At 38.9% G+C, this 24,241-nt stretch overlaps 1 protein-coding gene across 1 annotated transcript in view; it reads left to right on the top strand.

Annotated features, from left to right (window-relative positions):
• Window positions 1-2,369: 2,369 nt before the first annotated feature.
• PAK2 (p21 (RAC1) activated kinase 2) overlaps window positions 2,370-24,241 on the top strand; it is a 93,352-nt gene continuing 71,480 nt past the window's right edge. Inside the window, exon 1 of the mRNA XM_030329472.1 lies at window positions 2,370-2,596. The gene's annotated coding sequence lies outside the window, so the exon portion shown is untranslated. The remainder of the gene's footprint in view (window positions 2,597-24,241) is intronic.

The following is a 24,241-nucleotide window of genomic DNA, read 5'->3' as shown; positions in this document are numbered from 1 at the left end:
TAGAAGTTCTACTTGGTTACTTCTCAAAATTTCCTGGTCACTTTTTAAAAAATACTATCTTGTTTCGGGGCACCTGAGTAGCTCAGTCATTTGAGTGTCTGACTTCAGCTCAGATCATGATCTCATGGTCCGTGAGTTCAAGCTCAGCATCGGGCTTGCTGCTGTCAGTGTAGAGCCCACATTGAATCCTCTGTTCCCCTCCCGTCTTGCATGCTCTCTCTGAAAAATAAACATTAAATAAATAGTATCTTGTTTCTTGCTCCTGTATTATTTTGTTTAATCAGTTTAATAAACTCATTTTCTATTCTGTAACCAATAATTCGACTCTCTAAAGTTCAGACTTCATTATTTTGTTCACAGTTTCTGCTGATTCATTTATGGTGCCTTATTTTCTCAGGTATATTGTAGTTATATTTTGGGTGCTCATATTTAGCTTTTGAAATCCTGTTTATCTTTGGGAATCCTTTGAGTCCTGGGTTAAGAGTGAACCTGTGTGGTGAGGATTTGTATTTGTTTCTTCCAGGCCTCCAAGCACTACCAGCCTGGGACTACTTTCTTGTCCTGAAGTTTCCTGGACAGTATAGGTAATGTCAGTTTGAACTTTCAAACACATGTGAGGGAAAGTTTCTGATTATGAATTCTAAAGAGAAATTGTTTCCCCCTCCATACCAAGTCCAGACAAACATACTAATGTCTGCTTGTCTCCCAGGGCTGGTGCAGGGGATATTTTTTATCCTCAGTCTATTCTTGGAGGGCATAGCCCTTTGAGTTTCCCAGTCTTATGCAGGATCAATGTCCCAGCTCTTTGTACAGCCCAAGGCCTTGTCTTTGCTCTTCTGTCCAGCCAGTAAAAAAAACAAAACAAACAAACAAAAAACAAAAAAAACCCAGAAACAAACAAACAAAAAACCATTTTCTGAGATAAGTATATACCCTCAACACAACCATAGCTTCACTGTCCTGCTTACTACTCAGGTTTTTTGTTGTCTCTTTGGGTTGAGTGTGGGGTTTGGAAGACTGTCAGAGGTATTCCTCCTCCTTTCTTGAAAGCTTAGTTATGCCTTCGAAAGGATGTTCTATTTTATCCAGCATTTCGGTGTGTCTAATAATGGGACTGTTTTTCAGGTTATCTAATAATAGTGTGCCATATTGGTCTTTGATTCCTTTCTCTCTATATCAGTTTGTATTCTACATGTATAGATAAACACAGTCTAGCTACCTTTTTCCAGTTCTGCTTTCTCCTTAGTATCAGTCATGATTACAGCCTTTCTAGTTTATTTCCTTCTATTCTTGCATCTATATACTCCATTCGCCGCATAGCAGTCTAGTGATCTGAAAATGTAAGCCAGATAAAATCACTTCCCTGCTTAAAACTCTTTAGTAGCTTCTTGGAATAAATCCAAACTCTTTAGCATGGCATCAAGCTTCTTCTGACCTGAATTTGTCCACTCACTGTTTTATCACAGTACATTACTCTTCTTGCTCTAAGCTCAAGCTACACAGGTCTTCATAACTGACCATAGCAAGTCCTTTTCTTCCTCCTGCCTATAATGCTTTCTCCTAGGGGCTTCTCATGGCTCTCTCCTGTTCTCAGCTTAAATGCCCCCTCCTTAAAGATGCTTTCTCTGGCCACCGGATCCAAAGTAATCTCCCCAGTTGTCTCCTCATACCAGATATCACTAGTTTAATAATTGTGCTTGCATATTTGTAAGCTGCACAAAGGCAAAGTGACTCATGTTCACCCTTGTATCCCTGATAACTAAATGTCTGATACATTTTAGATGCTCAAATGTTTGTAGAGTTACTGAATACACTGATGAACTCCACTGTGGATAGAACATGAAGGCCTTGATTTCAAGGAGATGGGACTTATTTTAGCAGCAAGACATAGTAAGAGTTTGTAAGTAAAATGCAAATGGGTAATGGATGAGTTCCCAGAAACAAATGTTCTGGAGCAGGTTTATGTAACAGCAGTGTCAGTCAAGCATCTTTGGTTGGCACAGACCTGACTGGAGACCATGCTAAGTTAAACGAGGAACTGGCTCTCTTCTCAGTTTAAAGAACATTCCCTAAACCCCGTCCCCAAAAAAAGAAAGAGAAAGGCGAGACAAGCCGACTGCACGTCTCCAAACTACGACTCCCAGCAGCCCCGGGCGAGCCCGCCCAGCGGGAGGTGGTGCCGTCTCCACCCCGTGGAGCTCGGTGCTTGGGCCGGCGAGGGGGCTGATTTCGGCCCCCGCCCCCCCTACCCAGCTCCCCGCCGCCCCTCCCTCCCCCTTCCCCCAGGCTCCCCGCCGTCGCCCTCCCCCAGGGTTGTGCCACGCGCAGCGGCGGCGGTTGTTCCGCTTCCCCTCTGGCCCGGGCCGTCGCCATTGCCGAAGGCTCCCTACCCTCCCCTCCCGGCGCCCGCGGGGCTCGGCTGCCGCTCGGCCTTGCGGTAGCAGCGGCTGCGCTCCAGCGCGGCTCGTCTTCCCGCCCCGCTTCCCCCTCCCTCCCTGCCTGCCCTGCGCCTTGCGCTTGCCCGGGGCGGTTCCAGAGCCCGCCGGGAGCTCGGACCGAGGCGCCTCGCTGGGGCGGGGACCTTCCCTCGCCTGGGGTAAGTGTGCAGGCGGGCCGGGACGCGGGCCGTCGCTCTCTTCCTCCTTCTTTCTCCGCGGCCTGGCCGGCGCCAGCGGCCCGCGGCAGCCTACCTGCTCGGAGCAGCGCCGGGGTAGCCGCCACCTGCGTGCCTGGAGCCGTGGCTCCCGGGGCGGTGGCTCATTGTCTGCTCCCTAGGGCTGTTTTCTTCGGCTTCAGCCCGAAATGGGAAGCTTGCTGGGCTGGCGAAGTCTGACTCTTCCTGGACCCAACCCTGCCCAGGGCCGTGTCGCGCCACAGGCTCTGCCCACTCTCGGTCTCCCTTCCCTAGCCTTTCAGCTTCCTCCTGTTCTCAGTTTACTTTAGTGTTCGACCTAACGACTCAGGTTTTAGTCCTCGATGATTTTTCCTGAGTCCCAGCTCCTCCTTGCTACCTCTGTGGTCATCATAGTTTCATTGCTTAGGCATATATGGTCTCTAGTCCCTTTACTCTTTTCTAAACTACAATGTGAAATCTCTTCCATATTTCTATTGGTAGAAACATAGTTTTCCGAGAGTTTGAGGGCCTCACCTAACAACCGAACTTTTGGGTCTTCTCGTGATTCTTGTTTGATCTTCAGCCAGGAGGTGAATATTTGCTTCTTTAGGTAATTTAGGTGAAGGTTGGCTTTTCACCATGTTTGGCTTTCTTTAAATCAAGACACATACGACATTGCTGCAACATCCTCGGTGGACCCAGCCTTTTGAGTATTTCTTTAAAGTCATCCCAGAATTAAAGTATGAAAAGTAATTTCTGTTGTCGGTTGGTGTGGGGCTGTATCCTCCTTGTATCTTCATTTTAATTGGAATACTCTAGGCAGTTGTGAGCGTGATTTGTTTCCTCTTTGATAAATCATGTACAACTTCCATTGATAGTTATTTCATTTCTCCTTTAAAAGTGATCTATAGTTGTTTTTTTCTTTTTAACCTCTGTAAAAGACAATCAAAATGGTTAGGCCTAAAATTAGACTCCGACGAACTGTGTTTTGGATCAAGGTTGTGCACGTCACGTTTTTTCCCCTGCTCTGTTAGACTCTTCCGCTCTTATAAGTAGGCAGGATATTGAAATGTACAAGAATTTGCTTGGGGGGGTTTTAGTTTTGTAGAGTTATCCAAAAAAATAACATTAAATAAAATTAGATTGGGTTGAAGGCAGTGAACAGTAATTTTTAAAGCAGGTTACAACTTGTCAACTCTGCCAGAAACTCTGTGGCATTTGTAAAACACACTCATACTAACTTCTAAATGTTTTTTATGTGTGTATATGAATATACACACGCATACACATATTATATACACACTTATAAGTGGAAAGCTTTGTTCATGTTCTCCTATTAAGGGTATTGATTTAAGGCAATTCTTTCGTCCTTGGCTTTTAAATCTTTCTAGCTATTAATTATACAAGAACACTGATGTACATTAGGAAAAATGAACCTTAAAATGTTTTTGAACTGTAATATATGTAGGTATTAAGCCTACTTCCAGGTTTTGTTGAAAGTGGTTGATGTAAATTCAGCGAATTTTGTTTTCATTAAATACTGCATTTTTACCTAAGTGTTAGTACTGAGCCTTAATACTGTCATCATTTGATGTCAGTTGTCCTTAACTTAATTGAGAGGTCTTGTTGCAGGTATAAAAATGATAGAGTGTATAATTTGGTGTATAATGTCAGCTTTTCTGCCAGTTTCTATAAGCAGATAGTTGTTGTTTTTTTTTTTTTAGTATTTATTTATTTTGAGGGGTGGGTGGGCAGAGAGAGAGGGAGACACAGAATCAGAAGCAGGCTCCAGGTTTTGAGCGGTCAGCACAGAGCCTGCTATGGGGCTCAAACTCACGAACTGTGAGATCTGTGAGATCGTGACCTGAGCCAAAGTCCAACGCTCAATTGATTCAGCCACCCAGGTGCCCCTATAAGCAGATAATTTTTACCAAGGAAGAGTTCCTTATTCCTCTTCCCTTAGGGCCTTGATTCCTGGTTTACCATTATTCAAAAGGAGAGTTACTCTTCTCGACTTTGTGACGTTCATTACTAACCTTGCAAACCTAAAATTGTAAAGTAATGGTAAGTTTGTACTTGAGGTGTATCTACTAAACAAATGAATTGGGGTTCCTATGGTTCTCTGATCTTTATAGGCAGGTTTCCAAGTAGACGTGATTAACAGTGGTATATATTTCTTTTTTATTATACTTTTTTAAAGAAAAAAACTTAGAACTTGTTCAGGTAACTAAGGATAAACTTTCAGTTATTTTTTTTTTTTTAAAGAGAACTTGTTCATATAGACTAAAATAGTAGGTACTTTTAAATCCTTATGTTTATTCTGTCAATATTGATAATTCTAATATTCAAGTATGTTTCTTTTGATTAAAACTTGAAACTGGACCTTGTTGAAGGCTTTAAGCCTTTGGGATTCTGATGTTTGTTTTCAAAAGCCCTCCCAGTTAGCTAATTCCAGGCCAGTCAGAGGGCTGGTTAAGTTGCTGACAAACCTCGGTTGTCCCTTGTATCCTTCTGGTACCTTGGTAGAAACTGAAAGAAGAAAAAATAGCCCCCTTGGCTTTGATGAAGTACTGATTGTTTTCTTCTGTGATCAGAATTTTCACTGCTTCTTCATTTTAGGATCACTAACCTATTTAAGAATAGTCATTCCGAACATTCCTGCAGGATTTCAGAGTACTAGCCTATTATTATCTCTAAGGTACATTAGCACTTACCATTTCATGTATCTCAGACGGTTAGATGCTGGAGACCTGGGTTTGAATCTTGGCTCTTCTAGTTGACTCTGGGTAACACATGTTCTCTTTTCTTTTTTTTTTTTTTAATTTTTATTTATTTTTGGGACAGAGAGAGACAGAGCATGAACGGGGGAGGGGCAGAGAGAGAGGGAGACACAGAATCGGAAACAGGCTCCAGGCTCTGAGCCATCAGCCCAGAGCCCGACGCGGGGCTCGAACTCCCGGACCACGAGATCGTGACCTGGCTGAAGTCGGACGCTTAACCGACTGCGCCACCCAGGCGCCCCACATGTTCTCTTTTCAAGATTTGGTTTTCTTCATCTGTAAAATGGGGATTGATAGTAATAATCATATAATACAAATTTCATGGGGCTATTTAAAGTAAATGAGATAATGCAGGTAAAGTACTTTGTGAATGTAGTACTTAAGTTCTTTATAGAGGTTAGTTAATATTCCATTCTAAAATAGGCTTTACATTTAATTTCTTCTGTAACAAGCTCCCAAACTTAAGTTTAAGAATGCTTTCTGGAAGAGGTTGGAATCTCAGGACCAAGTTTCTGAAACCATGACTGTTAAAATTATTTTTTGGGAAAAGTTTTGCCACAGATATAAATAGGTTTTCTAAGTACATGCTTTTCAGATTTTAAAAAGTATGCATATTTCTCATAGAAAATTTGGAGAGTAGTGAAGATTGTTAAGAAACAGGACAAAAATCACTTTAGCCTCAAATAACCATCATAACAGACTAGTGCTTTTTCCCTTATTTTTAAATTCCAGAAGCGGTTTTTGCTTTTTATAAAAGGTTCCAGCAACTCTGGGCGCCTGGGTGGCTCAGTTGGTTGAGTGTCTGACTTTGGCTCAGGTCATGATCTCGAGGACCATGAGTTTGAGCAGTGCCTAGAGCCTGCTTCAGATTCAGTGTCTCCCTCTCTGCCCCTCCCCCGCTCGCATTCCCTCCCTCCCTCCCTCCCTCCCTCCCTCCTTCTCTCTCTCTTTCTGTCTCTCAAAAACAACTCAATTATTTACAATAAAAAAAAAATGAACATTACTCTTTCCTCACTTTCTAGTCCCATTCCCTACAGGTACCCCTGCTAACAATTTTGTTTTCTTTATGAAGTTAGGAATAAGCATTATGTTTGTGGGTTTAACCAATTTTTTTTTTTAATTTTTTTTTTCAACGTTTTTATTTATTTTTGGGACAGACAGAGACAGAGCATGAACGGGGGAGGGGCAGAGAGAGAGGGAGACACAGAATCGGAAACAGGCTCCAGGCTCCGAGCCATCAGCCCAGAGCCCGACGCGGGGCTCGAACTCACAGACCGAAAGATCGTGACCTGGCTGAAGTCGGACGCTTAACCGACTGCGCCACCCAGGCGCCCCCCAATTTTTTTAAAATAAAAGATCTGGTCATTATATAATCTTTTCCATCCCAATACACATAGCTGTACTTCATCTTTTTAACAGTCATGGTGTAGTCTATTGTATGGTTGCACTTTATTCATGGTAATTTATGTTACAGTGGTCCTCCCTTATCCATGGAGGATACGTACCAAGACCTCCAGTGGATTCCCGAAACCAGGGATAGGCTGAACCTTATATATACTATGTTTTTTCCCATGTATACGTATCTGTGGTAAAGTTAGCTTATCATTCAGGCACAGTAAGAGATTAACAACAATAACTGATAATACAGTAGAACAGTTATTACAATATGCTATAATAAAAGTTATGTGAATGTGGTGTATCTCAAAATATCTCATTGGACTCTACTAACATTTCTTGTGATGATGTGATGATAAAATGCCTATATGATGAGATGAAGTGAGGTGAATGGTGTAGGTAGACACTGTGATGTAGTGATAGGCTATTACTGACCTTCTGACCAAACCTCGGTAGTAGGATCCAGGACTGCGGTTAGACTGCTGGCAACTGAAACTGTGGAAAGAGAAACCGTGGGTAAGAGAAGACTGCTGTGCAGATCTTCATCAACTTACAATGGGGTTTTGTCTCAATAAACCCACTGAAAGTTGAAAACATTGTACGCCAAAGCATTATAGCTCAGTCTAGCCTACCTTAAATGAGCTCAGAACACTTAGGTTAGCCTACAGTTGGGCAGACCCCTCTAACACAATGCCTGTTTTATATTAAGGTGTTGAATATCTTATGCACTTTATTGAATAGTATACTGAAAGTGAAAAATAGAATGGTTTTAAGTGTTTCAGTTGTTTATCCTCTTGATCACGTGGCTGACTGGGAGCTGCTGCTTGCAGCTACTGCCCAGTGTCATAAGACAGTGTGGTACTGCATATTGCCAGCCCAGGAAAAGAGCAAAATTCAAAATATGGTTCCTACTGAATGTAGAAACTTCACTTTCATACCATCGTAAAGTCAAAAAACTGTAAGTTGAACCATGAGAAGTCAGGGACAGTCTGTATTCTCAATTTTGAGCAAGTAAAACTGGAGCCTTAGTGAACTTACTATATCTTTGTGCACATGTGTGTATACACAAATATTTCCTTAAATAAGATTTTTAAGTGTGCATTTTAAGTTTCGATTGATGCCAAATTGCCATCCTAAAAGGCTATATCAATCTATACTTCTTTTTTTTTTTATTTAAAAAAAATTTTTTTTTCAACGTTTTTATTTATTTTTGGGACAGAGAGAGACAGAGCATGAACGGGGGAGGGGCAGAGAGAGAGGGAGACACAGAATCTGAAACAGGCTCCAGGCTCCGAGCCATCAGCCCAGAGCCTGACGCGGGGCTCGAACTCAGGGACCGCGAGATCGTGACCTGGCTGAAGTCGGACGCTCAACCGACTGCGCCACCCAGGCGCCCCTCAATCTATACTTCTTTATTGAATTGTCGAAGCTTTTCATACATAATAGATAATAATCTTTCTGTTTAAGCACTTTCCCATTGCATGTTTATCAAAAACGTTCTTCTTAATAATTGTTGTATTGGGGTGCCTGGCTGCCTCAATTGGAGGAGCATGCAACTCTTGATCTTGGGGTCATGAGTTTGAGCCCCATGTTACGTGTAGAGTTTACTTAAATATATAAAACTTTAAAAAAAATAATAATTGTTGTACTCTCCTTCTGGAATTAGTGTCTGTGCACAATAGGGATAAGGAAGAGTTTTAACAATGTAAAATAGCTTGGCTATTGAAGTGAAATACGGGCAGAGAAAAAATTTTAGGAGTTTTAGGTTGCTGTGAAAATGGATTATAGAGATTCAGGGTGTAATATTGTAATGGTTTTATTGTAAGCATCACATCTGAAAAGCAAACAAACAAACAACCAAAAAGCCCTTTTATCCCCATCTTTTGTCCTCTACTGATTTCATTCTCATCCTTCAAATTTCCACCTGTGGTGTAGCTCTCTTTGGCAGTTTTTCTTGAGCTCCACTCTGGTTTAGGTATTCTTATTGTTCTTATATATTTTCTTAACATGTTAATCCATAATCTTTATTTGCAGTGTGGGGAAAGCCTGAGTTATTCATCTAGAAATGAGAGTTATTTCTCAATTTTTGCCAGTTGAAACTAATCAAAGAGGGAGGTGTAAGGAAGAACTCACTAGTGTTGGTTAAAAGTAATACATGTACTGGAGCCCCTGGGTGACGCAGTCAGTTAAGCATCTGACTCCTGATCTCAGTTCAGGTCATGATTTCACAGTTCATGAGTTCACGCCCCCCATCCTCATGGGATTCTGTCTCTTCTTCTCTTTGCCCCTCCCCTGCTTGTGCGCACACTCTCTCTCAAAAATAAATAAACTTAAAAATTCTTTTTTTTTTTTTTTTTTTACATTTATTCATCTTTGAGAGACAGAGAGAGACAGAGTACAAGAGGGGGAGGGGCAGAGAGAGAGGGAGACACAGAATCTAAAGCAGGCTCCAGGCTCCGAGCTGTCAGCACAGAGCCCGAGGCGGGCCTTGAACTCACGAGCCGTGAGATGATGACCTGAGCCGAAGTTGGACGCCTAACCGACTGAGCCACCCAGGCGCCCCCCAAAAAAATTTTTTTAAGTGCTACATGTACATATGCATGCAGGGCACTTTTAGCTTGCACTACTGAGTTCTTCCTCACATCTTTCTGATCAAGCTATTGGTAATGTTTTTTCATGTGAATGTTTAATACGTTCTGGAAAGCTAGAAGGTTTCATTTTGGCCTTTTATTTCATTAGGACAAGGTGATTTTAAGGTGTATTCTCAGCTTTGAAATTTTTAATTTCTGTTCTTAATTTATAGGCTTGTGAACAAAACAAAATTATTATATAATAAAAATATGAGCAGCAAAAGGTGGGTAAAGCATTTAAAGAAAATATCAGGTGCTCTAAAGAGTAAATTATTAAAGAAGGAAAAGTTACATTGGCACATATAATAGTGGAAATAGAACTAAATGTTTGATAAAGTATCTCTATTGTAAATTGTAAATTCTTACTGAACTTTTTTCACCTTCCTGATTAAATACTTGAAAAGAATAAAGTTGCTTTTTTTAACGCCTTATTCCATTATGTATGGATATCAAAATACTGTTGATATTTTGTTATGCTTCCTGCCACTATATATGTATGTATACATACACACACAAATATATACATACATATACACACATACATATATATACACACATGTATACACGTACCCATATATGTGTGAGAAAAGTTATATGTATATGTATATATACACACGTATACACGTACATATATATGTGTGAGAACAGTTACTTTTATAAAATTGGAATCCTGGTTTTTATAATTTGTTATATTGCTAAATCTTGAACATTTCCCTTTGTTCTTAAGATCATTTTTTAATGTGGGGCGCCAGGGTGGCTCAGTCGGTTGAGCGTCGGACTTCAGCTCAGGTCATGATTTCGCAGTTCGTGAGTTGGAGCCTGGCGTCGGGCTCTGTGCTGACAGCTCAGAGCCTGGAGCCTCCTTCGGGTTCTGTATCTCCCTCTCTGCCCCTTCCCCGCTCATGCTCTGTCTCTCAAAGATGAATAAACATTTAAAAAAAAAAAAAAGATCGTTTTTTAATGTTTGCCTAACATTCCATTGCACAGCTGTGCTGTATTTGTTCTTTTCCTATTGCTGAATGTGTAACTTATTTCCTCTTTCTCTTTCTGCCCCTCCATTGCTGGTGCTCTCTCCCTCTCCCTCTCTCAAATAAATAAACTTAAAAAAATGTTTAAAAAATTTTTAAAGAAGAGAGGTAATAATTGTCATTCTGACAACGTCTCTGGTATTTTTACAATTAAGGATGGTGGCAACTGTTGGTTTTAGAGAAATAGTGTTATTTTATTCTGTTCCTACCTTACAACAATAGGAATGGCTTCTGAATTTTAGCAGATGTTTTTATGACACTTTTTAGGTGTTGATAAGGTTTTCCTTCTTTTAACTACAAATAAGTGTACATATCATAAATTTGCTAATAGCCAAAGGTATCCAAAGGGACATGTTATGAGGAACCAAAACCCCATTCATATTAGTCAAATGTGCAGAATTTATTGAAAGAGTAGAAAAGAATCTCAGAAATTTAGTTTAATAGTATACAGGCCAAATGGTAACTTACATAGTTACTTCTGTAGAATCTTGAGGAATCCTTTCTTTTTCATGAGTCAGTTTTGATAATTTGTATTTTCCCATTTTATATTTTTAAGATTTTCAAATTTGTCATTATATGGATGTATGTAATATGTTATAATTAAAATCTGGTATTTCTACCTTTTTATTCGTGATTTTGTTATTTTTCTTGATTTGATTTCTTTCCATGATTCTTGATTTGATGTTTGTCTGCTTAGTTGTTTTTAATAACCAACTTTGAGGTGAATTCTTTTGGTTTTCTGATTTCCTGATTTCTACTTTTCTCCTTATTTTGATTTTCTTCTTCTTCTTCTTCTTTTTTTTTTTTTTTTTTTGAGCTTTTTCTACTCAAGTTCTTAGTTCCTCTTTTTTTTTTTTTTTTAAATAATGAAAGCATTGATGCTCTTAATTTGCTTTTGAGGACTGCTTTGGCTGCACTCTAAAATTTACATGAATCATGTTCTTATATTCATTACTTTCCAAATAGTAGCTCTAGTTTGATTTCCTCTTTGACTCAAGTGATATTTAGGACAGTTCTATTCACTCTGTTTTTATAGTCTTTTAAATTATTTTTTAAGATTTACTGGGGCACCTGGGTGGCTCAGTCGGTTAAGTGTCTAACTCTTGATCTTAGCTCAGGTCTTGATCTCAGGGTCATGAGTTCAAGCCCCATGTTGGACTCTCTGCTGGATGTGAGGCCTACTTTAAAATTAAAAAAAATGTTTTTTTGATTTACTGAGAGTTTTGTGCATGTGTGTATGATTTAAAGGATAATCCAATTTGGTGAATGTTCTGTGAAACTTAAAAACATTTTCTGTTTGGGGTACCTAAGTGGCTCAGTTGGTCTCACAGTTTGTGAGTTTGAGCCCATATCAGGCTTTGCGCTGACAGTGTGGAGCATGTTTGGGATTCTTTCTCCCTCGCTCTGCCCCTCCCCTGCTCCCTGGCACTCTCTCTCTTTCAAAGTAAATAAGCTTTAACAAAAAAAACCACTTTCTGTTTTCAGAGTATATATGTAAAACTTTATTTAAATTCTCTTATTTGGTTTATTATTCCTTCTTAATAGTTCTTATTAATTATAAAATTTAGTTTTCATTAATTTTTAAATCTTAATATGTCAAAGACTGACAGGGTAGCATTGTTTTTAAGAGCCTTATTTTCACGTTGGGACTTTTACATTTTTGTTTCTTCTGCCTGAATCTTCCCTTCATACATTACTGTTTTGAAGGGGCCTTACCTGATCAGTCTACTAAAATAGTCCCCACCTAGCCCACTTGGTATCTGTCTTCTTACCCTTCTGTGTCTTGTTTTGTTTTGTTTTGTTTTAACAGTAGGCTCCATGCCCAATGTGGGGCTTGAGCTCAGGACCCCGAGATTAAGATTCACATACTCTACCGACTGAGCCAGCCAGGCCTTTTTGTCTTTCTTTATAGCACTTTCATCTGAAGTTATTTGGTTTCTTTCTTTTTCTTGTTTCTCTGTTACTTTGCTATTCTACTTAGAACACATGAGCTTGCAGTAAGTACATGTTGGTTGGTTGTCGGTTTCTTTCATTTCTAATGATTTTTAATATTTAAGTTAATAGACTTTATATATCAATTTTAGGTTCGTGGCAAAATTGAGTAAAGAATACAGAGTTGCCATATACCCTAAGCTCCCCTGTACTGCCAGCACTCCTTCCCCGACAGTCAACATCTTGCCATGTGTGGTATATTTGTTATAATTAATGAACCAACATGGACACATCAAACAAAGTCCATAGTTTACATCAGAGTTCACTCTTGATATTGTACATTCAATGGGTGTGGACAAATGGTGGATAATGACATGTATCCATCAGAAAAACAGAACAGTTTCCCAACCCTAAAAATCGCCTGTGTTCCACCTATTTATCCCTCCCTTCTCCCTAATTCCTGGCAACCACTGGTGCTTCTACAGTCTCCATAATGTTGCCTTTTCCAGAATATCCTATAATTGGAATCATATAGTACGTAACCTTTTTAACTTGGAATATGCATTTAAGTTTCCTTCATATCTTTTCATGGCTTAATAGCTCATTCATTTTTAGCACGGAATATTATTCCATTGGATGTACTACAGTTTGTTTATTCATTTACCTGCTGAAGGATATCTCAGTCGCTTTCACATTTGTCATTTATAGAGTTGCTATAAACATCTGTGTGTATTTATTTACTTATTTTGAGAGAGACAGAGCATAAGCAGGGGAGGGACAGGAGGGAGGAAGAATCCCAAGCAGGCTCTGTGCTGTCAATGCAGAACTTGACACTGAGCTTGAACCCAAACTGAGTTGAAACCAAGAGTTGGTCGCTGAACCAACTGAGCCATCCAGGTGCTCCTGTATTTGGTTTTTGTATGGATAGAAGTTTTCAGCTGATTTGAGTAAATACCAGGGAGCACAATTGCTGGATTGTATGGTAAGAGTATATTTATTTTTGTAAGGAGCCTTTAAATTGTTTTTCAAAGTGTCTATACCATGTTGCTTTTCAACCAACAGTAGGTGAGAGTTCCTGTTGCCCAACATCCTCATGAGTATTTGATGTTGGTAGTGTTTTAGACTTTAGCTATTTTAATAGGTGTATGTGGTATCTCATTGTTTTGATTTGCACTACTCTAATGATTGATGTTGAGCATCTGTTTGTTTTTTTTTTTTTTAAGTTTATTTATTTTGAGAGACAGAACGTGAGTTGGGAGAGGGGCAGAGAGAGAGGGAAAAAGGGAGACTCCTAACCAGGCTTCAAGCTGTCAGAGCAGAGTCTGACCTGGGGCTCAAACTCATGAAACCGTGAGGTCATGACCTGAGCCAAAATCAAGAGTTGGATGCTTTGGGGCACCTGGGTGGTTCAGTCAGTTGAGCATCCGACTTCGGCCCAGGTCATGATCTCATGGTTTGTGAGTTCAAGCCCTACATTGGGTTCTCTGTTGTTAGTGTGGGCCCACTTCCACCCCTCCCCTACTTGCATTTTCTCTCTCTCCCACAAAAAAAATTTAGATGCTTAACCGACTGAGCCATCCAGGTGCCCTGAGCATCTTTTTACATGCTGCTTTTCCATCTCTGTATCATTTTTGGTAAAGTACCTCTTCAGATCTTAGGCTCATTTTAAATTGGATTGTTAATTTTTATATTGTTGAGTTTTAAGAGTTCTTTGTATGTATTCATTAACTGTCCTTTATATATCAGATGTTTCTTTTGCAGGTATTTTTCTCCAGTCTGTGGCTTGGCTTCTCATTCTCTCAACTCTAATGATTTTTATCATGTATTTTGATGCAGTATTATTTGATGCATGTGTAAGTTCTCTACTGCTAAAGATCTTCATTATAGATTACACTTAATCAAAAATAATCACCCTGCTTTCTGAGTCTTGTATTTTACTTTAATTCCTGTCTGTCCTAAATTTCTTTGTTCAATAAATTACCCAGCTTTCTCATTCCATGCCATTTTGTTTTAGTTGTGTCTCCTTTTTTTTTCTTTTTCTTTTTTCCTTTAAAGTAGGCTCGAACTCAATGACCCTGAGATCAAAAGTTGGATGCTTCACCAACTGAGCCAACCAGGCACCCCTAGCTGTGTCTCTTTTAAATTACATGTGGTTTGTTTTTGTTTTAATTCAAGGTAAATGCTTAAAGTTAGTTTATTGTCATAATGAATTATGTTGGGTGTGTTTCTATTATTTTATTTTTAATGCTTTTGTTTTTAATGATTAATTGCTGCTTTAATTGTTGTAAAATACACATAAGATAAAATTACCATCTTGACCACTTTATATAAATCTTTGACATTAAGTACATGTACATTTTGTACACCCATCATCACCATTCATCTCATCTTCCCCAACTGAATCTCTTATACTCATTAAACACTAACTCCCCATTCCTCCCTACCCGCAATCCTTAGTAACCTATCTGTGATCTACTTTATGTCTTTTATGATTTTGCCTATTCTAGATGATTCATGTAAGTGGAATCATACAATATTTGTCCTTTTGTGTCTGGCTTATTTCACATGCCATGTATAGCATGGATTGGTACTTCATTCTGTTTTAAGGCTAATACTCCATTGTATATATATACTTGAACCTCGAACAATACGGGGATTAGAGGTGTCAACCCCCCATACACAGTTTGCATCTCACTTTTGACTCTCCCAAAATTTAACCACTAATGCCCTACTGTTGACCAGAAGCCTTAACCACTAATAATACCCTACTGTTAACTGGAAGCCTTACAAATAACATAAACAATGATTAACACATAATTTACACATTAAATGTATTATATATCTATATTCTTATAAAGGAAGATAAAAGAAAATGTTACAAAGGAAATCATAAGGAAAACATATCTATTGTACTATACTGTATCAAAAAACTGGCATATAGTGCACAGTTCAAACCTGTGTTGTTCAAGGGCCAGCTGTATACCATATTTTGTTTATCCAGTTGTCTGTTGATATTTTCTGTCTTTTGCATTGTAAATTATATTTGGGTTGCTTTTATCTCAGATATTTGGAATTTATACATCCTGTTTTTAAGTCCACTATTTTATAGTTTATATGAATTCAAGTGTAAATCTAGGTTAAAAAAATAAACCTATCTGCTTTTTCAGTCTGAAAAAGAAAATTATACTTTGACTCCTTCTATATTAGACTAGCTTCTCAACTTTTTTTTTTTTTTTTTTTTTTAGCTTCTCAACTCTTAATCCACTTTCACTTTATCTGTGTTTTCACTCTATGGTGAGCTTGGAACTTCATATAGTTAGTATATTTTTTACCCATTTCACGTTTTTAACTTATCTTTCAAGACTTTTCTCTTGGTAATTACATTGAATGTTAACACAAATTCTTTAAGTTTTATTTAAATGGAGTTGGTGCTCATTGCCAATTTTCTGTATTTTTTTTTTAATGTTTACTTTTGAGAGAGAAGAGGAGAGAGAGAATGCCAAGTGGGCTCTGTGCTGTCAGCGCAGAGTCCCATGTGGGGCTCAGACTCACGAACTGTGAGATCATGACCTGAGCCGAAATCAAGAGTTGGACACTTAACCGACTGAGCCAGCCAGGCACCCCAACCAATTTTCTGTCTTAACATTTAAGTTGATTGATCATGTATGTCAACCAGAATTTTCAGCTAATATTTTTAGTAAGAGTAACTAGAAGACATATTTAATAGTTACTAGATCACTAACATTCTCAAGTTCTGTAGGTGTCGTTCTGTGTTGTCTTGCATTAATCATCTTGCTTCAGAGCTTCCTGTGCCTGGTGGTGATAAAGATTTTTCTTTTTACTGAAATGTTTTGACAGATTATATCTTTTATAAATGTTCATTAATATTGCCTGATACGTTAGTGCCTTATAATCTTTGTTCTTCATTCTTTTTTCATTTCCAGAAATGTTTTTGGTTATTTTGATCTAGTTCTGTTTTCTTTCTTGAAAATACTTGTAATAATTAGGCTGGCTTATCATTTCTGTCTTTTCCATGAGCTTCTCAAAATGTTTGTCCTTATCACTCATTTTATTTTCCTTTATCTCTTCTGATGTAGGCTTTATTTCTGCTATTGAAATTTTAGCTTCTTTACATCCTTTAAAAATTTGCCCTACTCCCTTTTCTTCTTACTCTGGTTTTATCATTGTCTTTTCTCTCCATATATGCCTGTTTCATAGAGTTTGCCAAACTGGAAGTTAGTTGTGTCTTGAGGTTATTTACCATCTAAATTAGGCTCTGCTTCTATGTGATGGGTAATTATCTCTTGTGCTACATTATTTTTGTTGGAACCAACAAAAATTGTTGAATATATTTTCTGCTTCTTCATCTTTGAATTATAACAGTTATATAGTATCTGATATGCGTTTGTTAGAAATGTTTGTGAATTATCCTTGTTATAGTTGACTGGGATTCTGGTTGAAACCTCTTCTTAGGTGTATTGCTGAAAGATAACACAGCTCCTAGTCTGAGTTCCAGTGATTAGTAGATACTCATCTAATATGATAGTTCTGGTGGGATCTTGCCCTACCCTGGTTTCTAATGCACTGTTAGGGCTCTTTGTGATTCTAGCATTCTACCCACAACACAACACTTTGCTTATATAGGACTATACCTCCCAGGAAGCCATGCGCCAATCCATGTTTCTCTGTACTTACACAGCTCCACCTGAACCTTACATACATACACACAGGCACATAGACACTTCTTGCTTGTTTTCTGGAACTTGCATGGTAGTTTCCTAAATGCATGTAGAAAGATCAGACAGGAAAATGAATGCTGGCTGCCACAAAACCCACCTCTGCATAGCAAGAAACAGCTTAACTAGACTGGCTGATTAGTTTGTTTCTTTGAGGCCGACTTTGGGTCTCTAAATAAAAGGTGGCTTGCAGAGAGGACAAGATACCTTCAAATTTTCTCTTAGGCAGATGGTTGAACTTTCTTATATGAAGCAGAGCATGGCTGGGTCATGAATCTTTTCTCAGTTAAGATTGACCTTATAGCTAGTGGAAATCCTTCAGAGATCTGATATAAATTGTTTTCATGGAAATTTGGGATAGACTACATGGGTGGCTTCTGATCTGATACCATTTTTTATGAGGATAAGCTGGCTCCAATTTTTGTTTAACTTAGATAACCACCCAAGGAATTGAGTAAAATCGGTCTGCTATTGACCATTTTTCAGTAAAAGGTCTTATTTTAGATTGGTAGATTATCACTTTGATGGTAGGAAATGGTATCTTGTTCCAGTTTGCATCTCTCTTTTCATATATTTATTGCCCTGCTCTTTTTTTTTTTTTTTTTGCTATTTGGTGTTTGTGACCAAAACTTTTTATCTTTTTAAAGTAGTCTTTGTTGTTCCTTACTTCCCCATTCTCTACCTTACAGGCTTTTTGAAGCATTTTCTGAGTCTTGACCCTTCTTTCATGCTTGGTCATTGTTTCACTTTTTTAGTGTGGTGATTGGGTGAAGGCCCGGGGGAAGAGAAAAAGGATCACATTTAGACTACAACATTTCTTTACATCCTGCTTCCTCTGTGTATAGAGACCTTCCTCTCTTTACTTGCCTGGCAAATTTCTTCTCATCTTTCAAAAGACAAGTCTGATTTCTTGGCCTCATTACTCATATGAATGGGAGCTGTGGGTCCTGTTTTCCATTGCATTCCACTCATCCCTATTGCTCTTACCTTACTTCACAGTAGTCATCTTGTTATTACTTTTCCCACTGACAACAAGCTCAGAGGGGACACTGAATGGTAGTTATCTTTGATCTCTAGCATCTGACACAATGTAGGCACAAAATAAATATTTGAATGACTTAGGAGAGCCTGAGGGTGTTTTTCCTTTAACTGTGTCATTTCCCTGCTTCTAGTGTGAAAATATAAAAAACAGGTCTTTCTGGGAAGTGGAATTTAGATTTTATTCTGGTCTGGGTTTTTTTGTAATGATCATGTACTACTTTTGAGAATAAGAGATGAAAATAAAAAATACTTGTTTTTTTTTTAACTCATTTTTTATTAAAATTTTTTTTTAATTTTTTTTTTAACATTTATTTATTTTTGAGACAGAGAGAGACAGAGCATGAATGGGGGAGGATCACAGAGAGAGGGAGACACAGAATCTGAAAGAGGATCCAGGCTCTGAGCTGTCAGCACAGAGCCCGATGTGGGGCTTGAACTCACGGACCGTGAGATCATGACCTGAGCTGAAGTCAGACGCTTAACCGACTGAGCTACCCAGGCGCCCCTATTAAAATTTTTTTAATGTTTATTTTTTTGAGAGAGAGATAGAGTGTGAGCAGGGGAGGGACAGAGGGAGAGGGAGACACAGAATCTGAAGCAGGCTCCAGGCTCTGAGCTGTCAGCACAGAGCCCAAGCAGGGCTCAAATTCGTAGACTGAGAGATCATGACCTGAGCCGAAGTTGGATGCTTAACTGACTGAGCCACCCAGGTGCCCCTAAACTCATTTTTTTTTAAAGTTTATTTTGATAGAGTACGCACGTGTGAGCAGGGAAGGGGCAGAGAGAAATGGAGAGAGAGAATCCCAATCAGGCTCACACTGTCAACATGGTGCCCAACGTGGGGATCCATCTCATTGTTCAAGAGATCATGACCTGAGCTGAAATCAAGAGTTAGATGCTTAATCACCTGAGCCACCCAAGCACCCCAAGAATAAAAAATACTTAAAACCAAATCTCTCAAACTTCTGGTGCTCCCAGTTGCCCAGCACCTGTGACTTTTTGGCCCCATTCAACAGTCTGACCTTTCACTATTTGCTGCCATATGTCCTCTTGTCTCTTTGCTGTCCCATAAATTAGATCATACTTACATGTTCATACTTGTTCCTTTTGCCTGGAATCCTACCTTCTGAGTAGGAATATGATCTGTTGTAAATTGAGGAATTCTTGTAATAGGGATCGAATCGTGAGAATTTAGACTGTTTAATGTCCTGCTGGTCTTATCCTGAATATGTATGGTTGTTAAGGTGAGATTCCTAGATCAGTTTTATCAGTTGTGAGGATCAGAATAAATAGAGCGTTTAATTAATTGTCTTAGTTTTCTAGAATAGTGACCTGAAAGAAGACAGAATAGTGACTGTATCTTCAAATTTTGCTGGGTCCCTTCTAGCCTAAAAAGGAAAAAACCTTTACTTGACTCTGATGCCATCATAGATAAAACTTTCATTGGTTTATTTATTCAGCAATTACTCATGTAAACAGATGAACTGGACACAATTTTAGGTGATGAGGTGGTCAACAAAATAATCGATCCGTGCTTGTGGAGTTTATAACATAGTAAGGGAAGACAGACATTAAAAAGGCAAATCCAGTGTGATGAATGTTAACAAACGAGATAAAATAAGATACATGGGATGGGAGTGAAGAGATGTTAGAAAAGGTTTTCTGAGAAAGTGACCTGTATGCCAATACTCGACAGGCGGAGGTGGTAGACAGAAAATAGGCTGACCAACTCAGTTGCAGTTTGCCACAGGCTTTCTTGGGTTTAGTATTGAAAGTCCCATGTCCCAGGAAAGCTCTCTAGTCCCAGGGAAATTAGGATGACCGTTCAGTGAACAAAAAATCTTCCTGGAAGGTCATGTGTGAAGGCCTGAGATGGCCGTTAGAAAAACTGGAAGAATGGATAAAACTTAAAGCCCGTAGAGGGAAAGACTACAAAGAAATGAGTCTGGAAAGTTAGGGACCTTATCATGCATGTATTGTTGGGCTTTATCTTCAGTATCCCACTTGAAGGCTTTAAGTAGGACACTGAAGTGACAAAATTTAATGTACTTCAGGGTTGCTCCCTGCAGTGTGAAGATTAGACTGGGAGGGGCTGAGAGTGCATTTAGGGATAATAACTGATTAAGTCATGGGCTGCAGTGACTTAGAAGTTTTGAGAGGCATGGATGATTTTGAGAATTAGGGTATTATGATAAGAGTGTGAAAGCCTGAAACAAATGATTTTCAAAATTGTTTTCCTCCAAGACCATTAATTTCTTAAAGGAAAAACTGAACATTTTTACTTCCATATTTTTATGTCACCTGATAGAAATTTTACTAGCAGAACACATAATCCAGACAGCTGTTATTTTTCGGTGTTTTTGTTGTTGTTGTTGTTTTGTTACATGATAACTATCAGTCTTTTTCTCACATATGAAGAACAGTAGCATAGAATGTAGGAGGAATGGCTTTGAAGTTACCATGATTCATTTTCTGAACACAGCAAGAAGTGTGACTTTAAATAGTTTTGTCTCCTGGAAAGCTGTCCCATTGAAAGGCTGTATGATCATTCCAATGATGTTTCTATTCTTCAAATCGTTTGTTTAGAAATCTTTTTTTTTTTTTAATTACTCTAGGAGGCTGCAGCAATTTCTTCAGAGTAGCTTCTTTACCAGAAGTAAACCCTCCATCTCTGCCTCTGTTTCTGTTATTCCCTTTCTGCATCTATATGGCTTCTTTTCCTTTAAATTAAAAAAAATGAAATATAATTCATCTATGATAAAATCCACCCTTTAAAGGGTATACATTTAAGTGGGGGTTTTTCTGTGTTACATATTTTAACTGTATTCATAAGGTTACCTAACCATCACTACTTTTAAATGTTTGCATTACTGCAAATAGAAATCTTCCACCCGATAGCAGTCACTTGTTTTACCCCAACTGCTCCCCCCTTGTCCCAGGCAACCACCAATATGTTTTCTGTTTCTATAAATTTGTTCTGGATATGTAAGTAGATTCATGGAAAATGTCTTATGTGGTTGGTTTCTTTCATTTTAGCACAGTGTTTTCAAGGTCGATTTATATTGTAGTGTGTATGGATACTTCCATTTCTTTTTATGGCTAAATAATATTCCATTGTATGGGTACACCACATTTTATTTATCTACTCATCTGTTAATGGAAATAGGGCTGCTTTCACTTTTTGACTGTTAGACAAATAGTGCTTCTGTGAACATTTGTGTATAGGTTTTTGTGTGGACATACTTTCATTTCTTTTGAGTATATACATAGGAATGGAATTGCTGAGTCATAGGGTAACTCCACGTTTAACCTTTTGAGGAGCTAACAGGCTGTTTTCCAAAGCGACTGTACCCTTTTGCAATCCTGCCAGCAGTGTGTGAGAGTTCCAATTTCTCCACATCCTCACTAACACCTGTTATTTTCTTTTTGATAGTAGCCATCCTAATGGGTGTGAAATGGTATCTTGTGGTTTTAATTTGCATTTCTGTGATGGCTAATGACATTGAGTATCTTCCAATGTGCTTATTGGCCATTTTTATATCTTTTGAGAAATATGTATTCAGATCTTTTGGGAAAATATCTTGTGTTCAGCGTTGAGTGGTTTAGAACAGTGCCTCTCAGAATCTTTTGGTACTGGACTAACAACTTTTATAAAATACTATACAATGGAAATGAAAGAAAAATTAGATGTACAAAATACAAGCCCTTTTTGTTGTTGTTAGTGTCAATAGCAAATTACTGTGAGAGTTTCTAAATTGAGTTTCTCTCAGTTTTTGTATTTCATTGAGTACTGGTAGAAAACAGTTAGCGTAACTCTTTTTGAATGGTACTGTTTTACATTACTAAAAGGCATTTGAAAAGTCACGCAACTTTTTCTGTGTTTGAACTCAAGGCAATTGCATGTTTCTTATATTTTCTGTACTTCCAGCTATGACTCCCAATTCTAACTTACTACTGAGGTAATCCCACAGAGGGCTGGTTTTGAGGCTTGAGGAAAACATGCATTTCATACAGATTTTACACAAGCTAGTTACATTTTACTGGGATAAGCTAGAGTGTACCGTTTCAGCAAAGATCAGGCAAATTAAGTTTGGGGCCAGTGAGGATAGCTTTCTGACCCTTTCCCACTTTCCCTCATAGGACATACTCTCAGTGTTGATGATACCGTGCTTGTTAGAGGGGGGTTTCTGCCAGGTTTCCAAAAGCACAGAAGGCACCTTTGCCATAACACCTCGTACCCCTTTATTTTACATCCAACCTTATCACCCTGAAATTCCAATGTAGTTATGTTACTTGTTTGTAAATAACTTGTCACTTGGCTGTTTAACATCCTTGTTCTGAGCATAATTTTTTACCTTATTGTTTCACATTTATACAAAAATAAGCATTATTCATCCTCAGCCTCTTTCTGACCCTGTAGCCATGAATAGTCTGTGAGCATGAGCAGTTCATATCTCCTATCTTACTGGGCCTAGGAGGTCTAAGCATGTTGGCTGTTCCAGTCTCTGAAACCTTGTAGTCTAGGGACACCAAGGAGTACATTCTAATGCTATCCTGATTATTTATGGTTTGGTTGGTGAAATTCTGAAACCATTGCGGATCATTAAAAAGTGTTTTATTTGTTTATAGCGGTCTTAAACTAATGAGGGTGTATAGAGTATTTATGAATCATGTGAAGTGAGTTTAAACATTTGTTAGTCCCTCTGTATTAAAAGAATTATGTTGGACAGCATCAGATTGATGCAGCAAATTAAGAAAAATGTTCCTTGCCAGCCATGAGTTTAAAATCTTATAGAGGGGCACCTGGGTGGTACAGTCAGTTAAATGTCAAGCTTTTGAACTCGGCTCAGGTCATGATCTCACAGTTCATGAGTTCGAGTCCCACATTGGGCTCTGTGCTGATGGTGCAGAGCCTGCCTGGGATTCTGTCTCTCCTTCTCTCTGCCCCTCCCCTGCTTTTGCAGTCTCCCTCTCTCTCAAAATAAGTAAATAAACTTAAAAAAAATATCTTACAGAAAGAGATAAGAAAAGTTAGATGCCGGGTGATTGAAGTTCAAAGAAGTGTGTAAGTGTAAAACTTACAGATGGGACTCTATCATTTTGGGTCCAATCAGAAGAGAACCCACAGAATCATTTGAACGTGGAACGAATTATTGATTACAACAAGAGGGTAGAATAATGACGCGTGAGCTAGTAAGAAGTAAATACAAGTCTGAAGAATATAGTAATAGCAGATATAAGGAACAGCTGCTACCTAGGGCTCATAGCTCACTCGGCACCTAGGAAGGAACCCTCCTTCCCCCAGAGCTGAGATCTAGACCTTGTTGGAGACAGCATGCCTGTGGATACCTAAATAGCAGTGGTGCTGTGTGGGCAGAACTTGCCGAACATCTTTTCTCTAGGGTACCAGAGAAAGCTGTTGACAGGGAGGTGTTAGTTAACTCCACTACAAAAGCTCCCAAGAAGAGAGTAGGGGGAACTGGTGGCTGCTGGGTATGCTGCTGGTCACCTTGCCGAATACAAGTCTGATGCTGGAGGAGTCTGGTGAGCAAACACACCAGAACCAGGAAGCAAAACTTTTCTCCTACAGTGTCTCTCCTGCGCCCTCTACTGATAAAGCTTAACATCGAGCCCGCTGGCCACGGAAAAACTTTAAAAGTCCCAGGTCTATTTTCAGAATGGACAGACTGGATGAACTTGGAATTGAGAGGCACTAAATCAGTAACCAGCAAGGGAATGGTATTAGTGCTGTCAGAGCTCATAGGAGTAGAACTTCTATGAGATTATGACAGTTGAAGAAGTAGTAGTATATGAGCAGGGCGCCTGGGTGGCTCAGTCAGTCAATCCTCTGACTCTTGACTTTGGCTCAGGTCATGATCTCACGGTTTGTAGGATGAGTCCCACATCAGGCTCTGTGCTGACAGCTTGGAGCCTGCTTGGGATGCCCTTTCTCCCTCTTTTTCTCTGCCCCTCCCCCATTCTCACTGTTTCTCTTAAATTAAAAAAAAAAAAGTAGTAGTATATGAAGCTCTTGTAAGATCAATAAGGTTTTTTTTTTAATTCAGCTATGATTGACATACAATGT

This window comes from Lynx canadensis, chromosome C2 (genome assembly GCF_007474595.2).
Source record: "Lynx canadensis isolate LIC74 chromosome C2, mLynCan4.pri.v2, whole genome shotgun sequence".
NCBI lineage: Eukaryota > Metazoa > Chordata > Mammalia > Carnivora > Felidae > Lynx > Lynx canadensis.
This window is presented reverse-complemented; position numbering and strand designations above follow the sequence as displayed.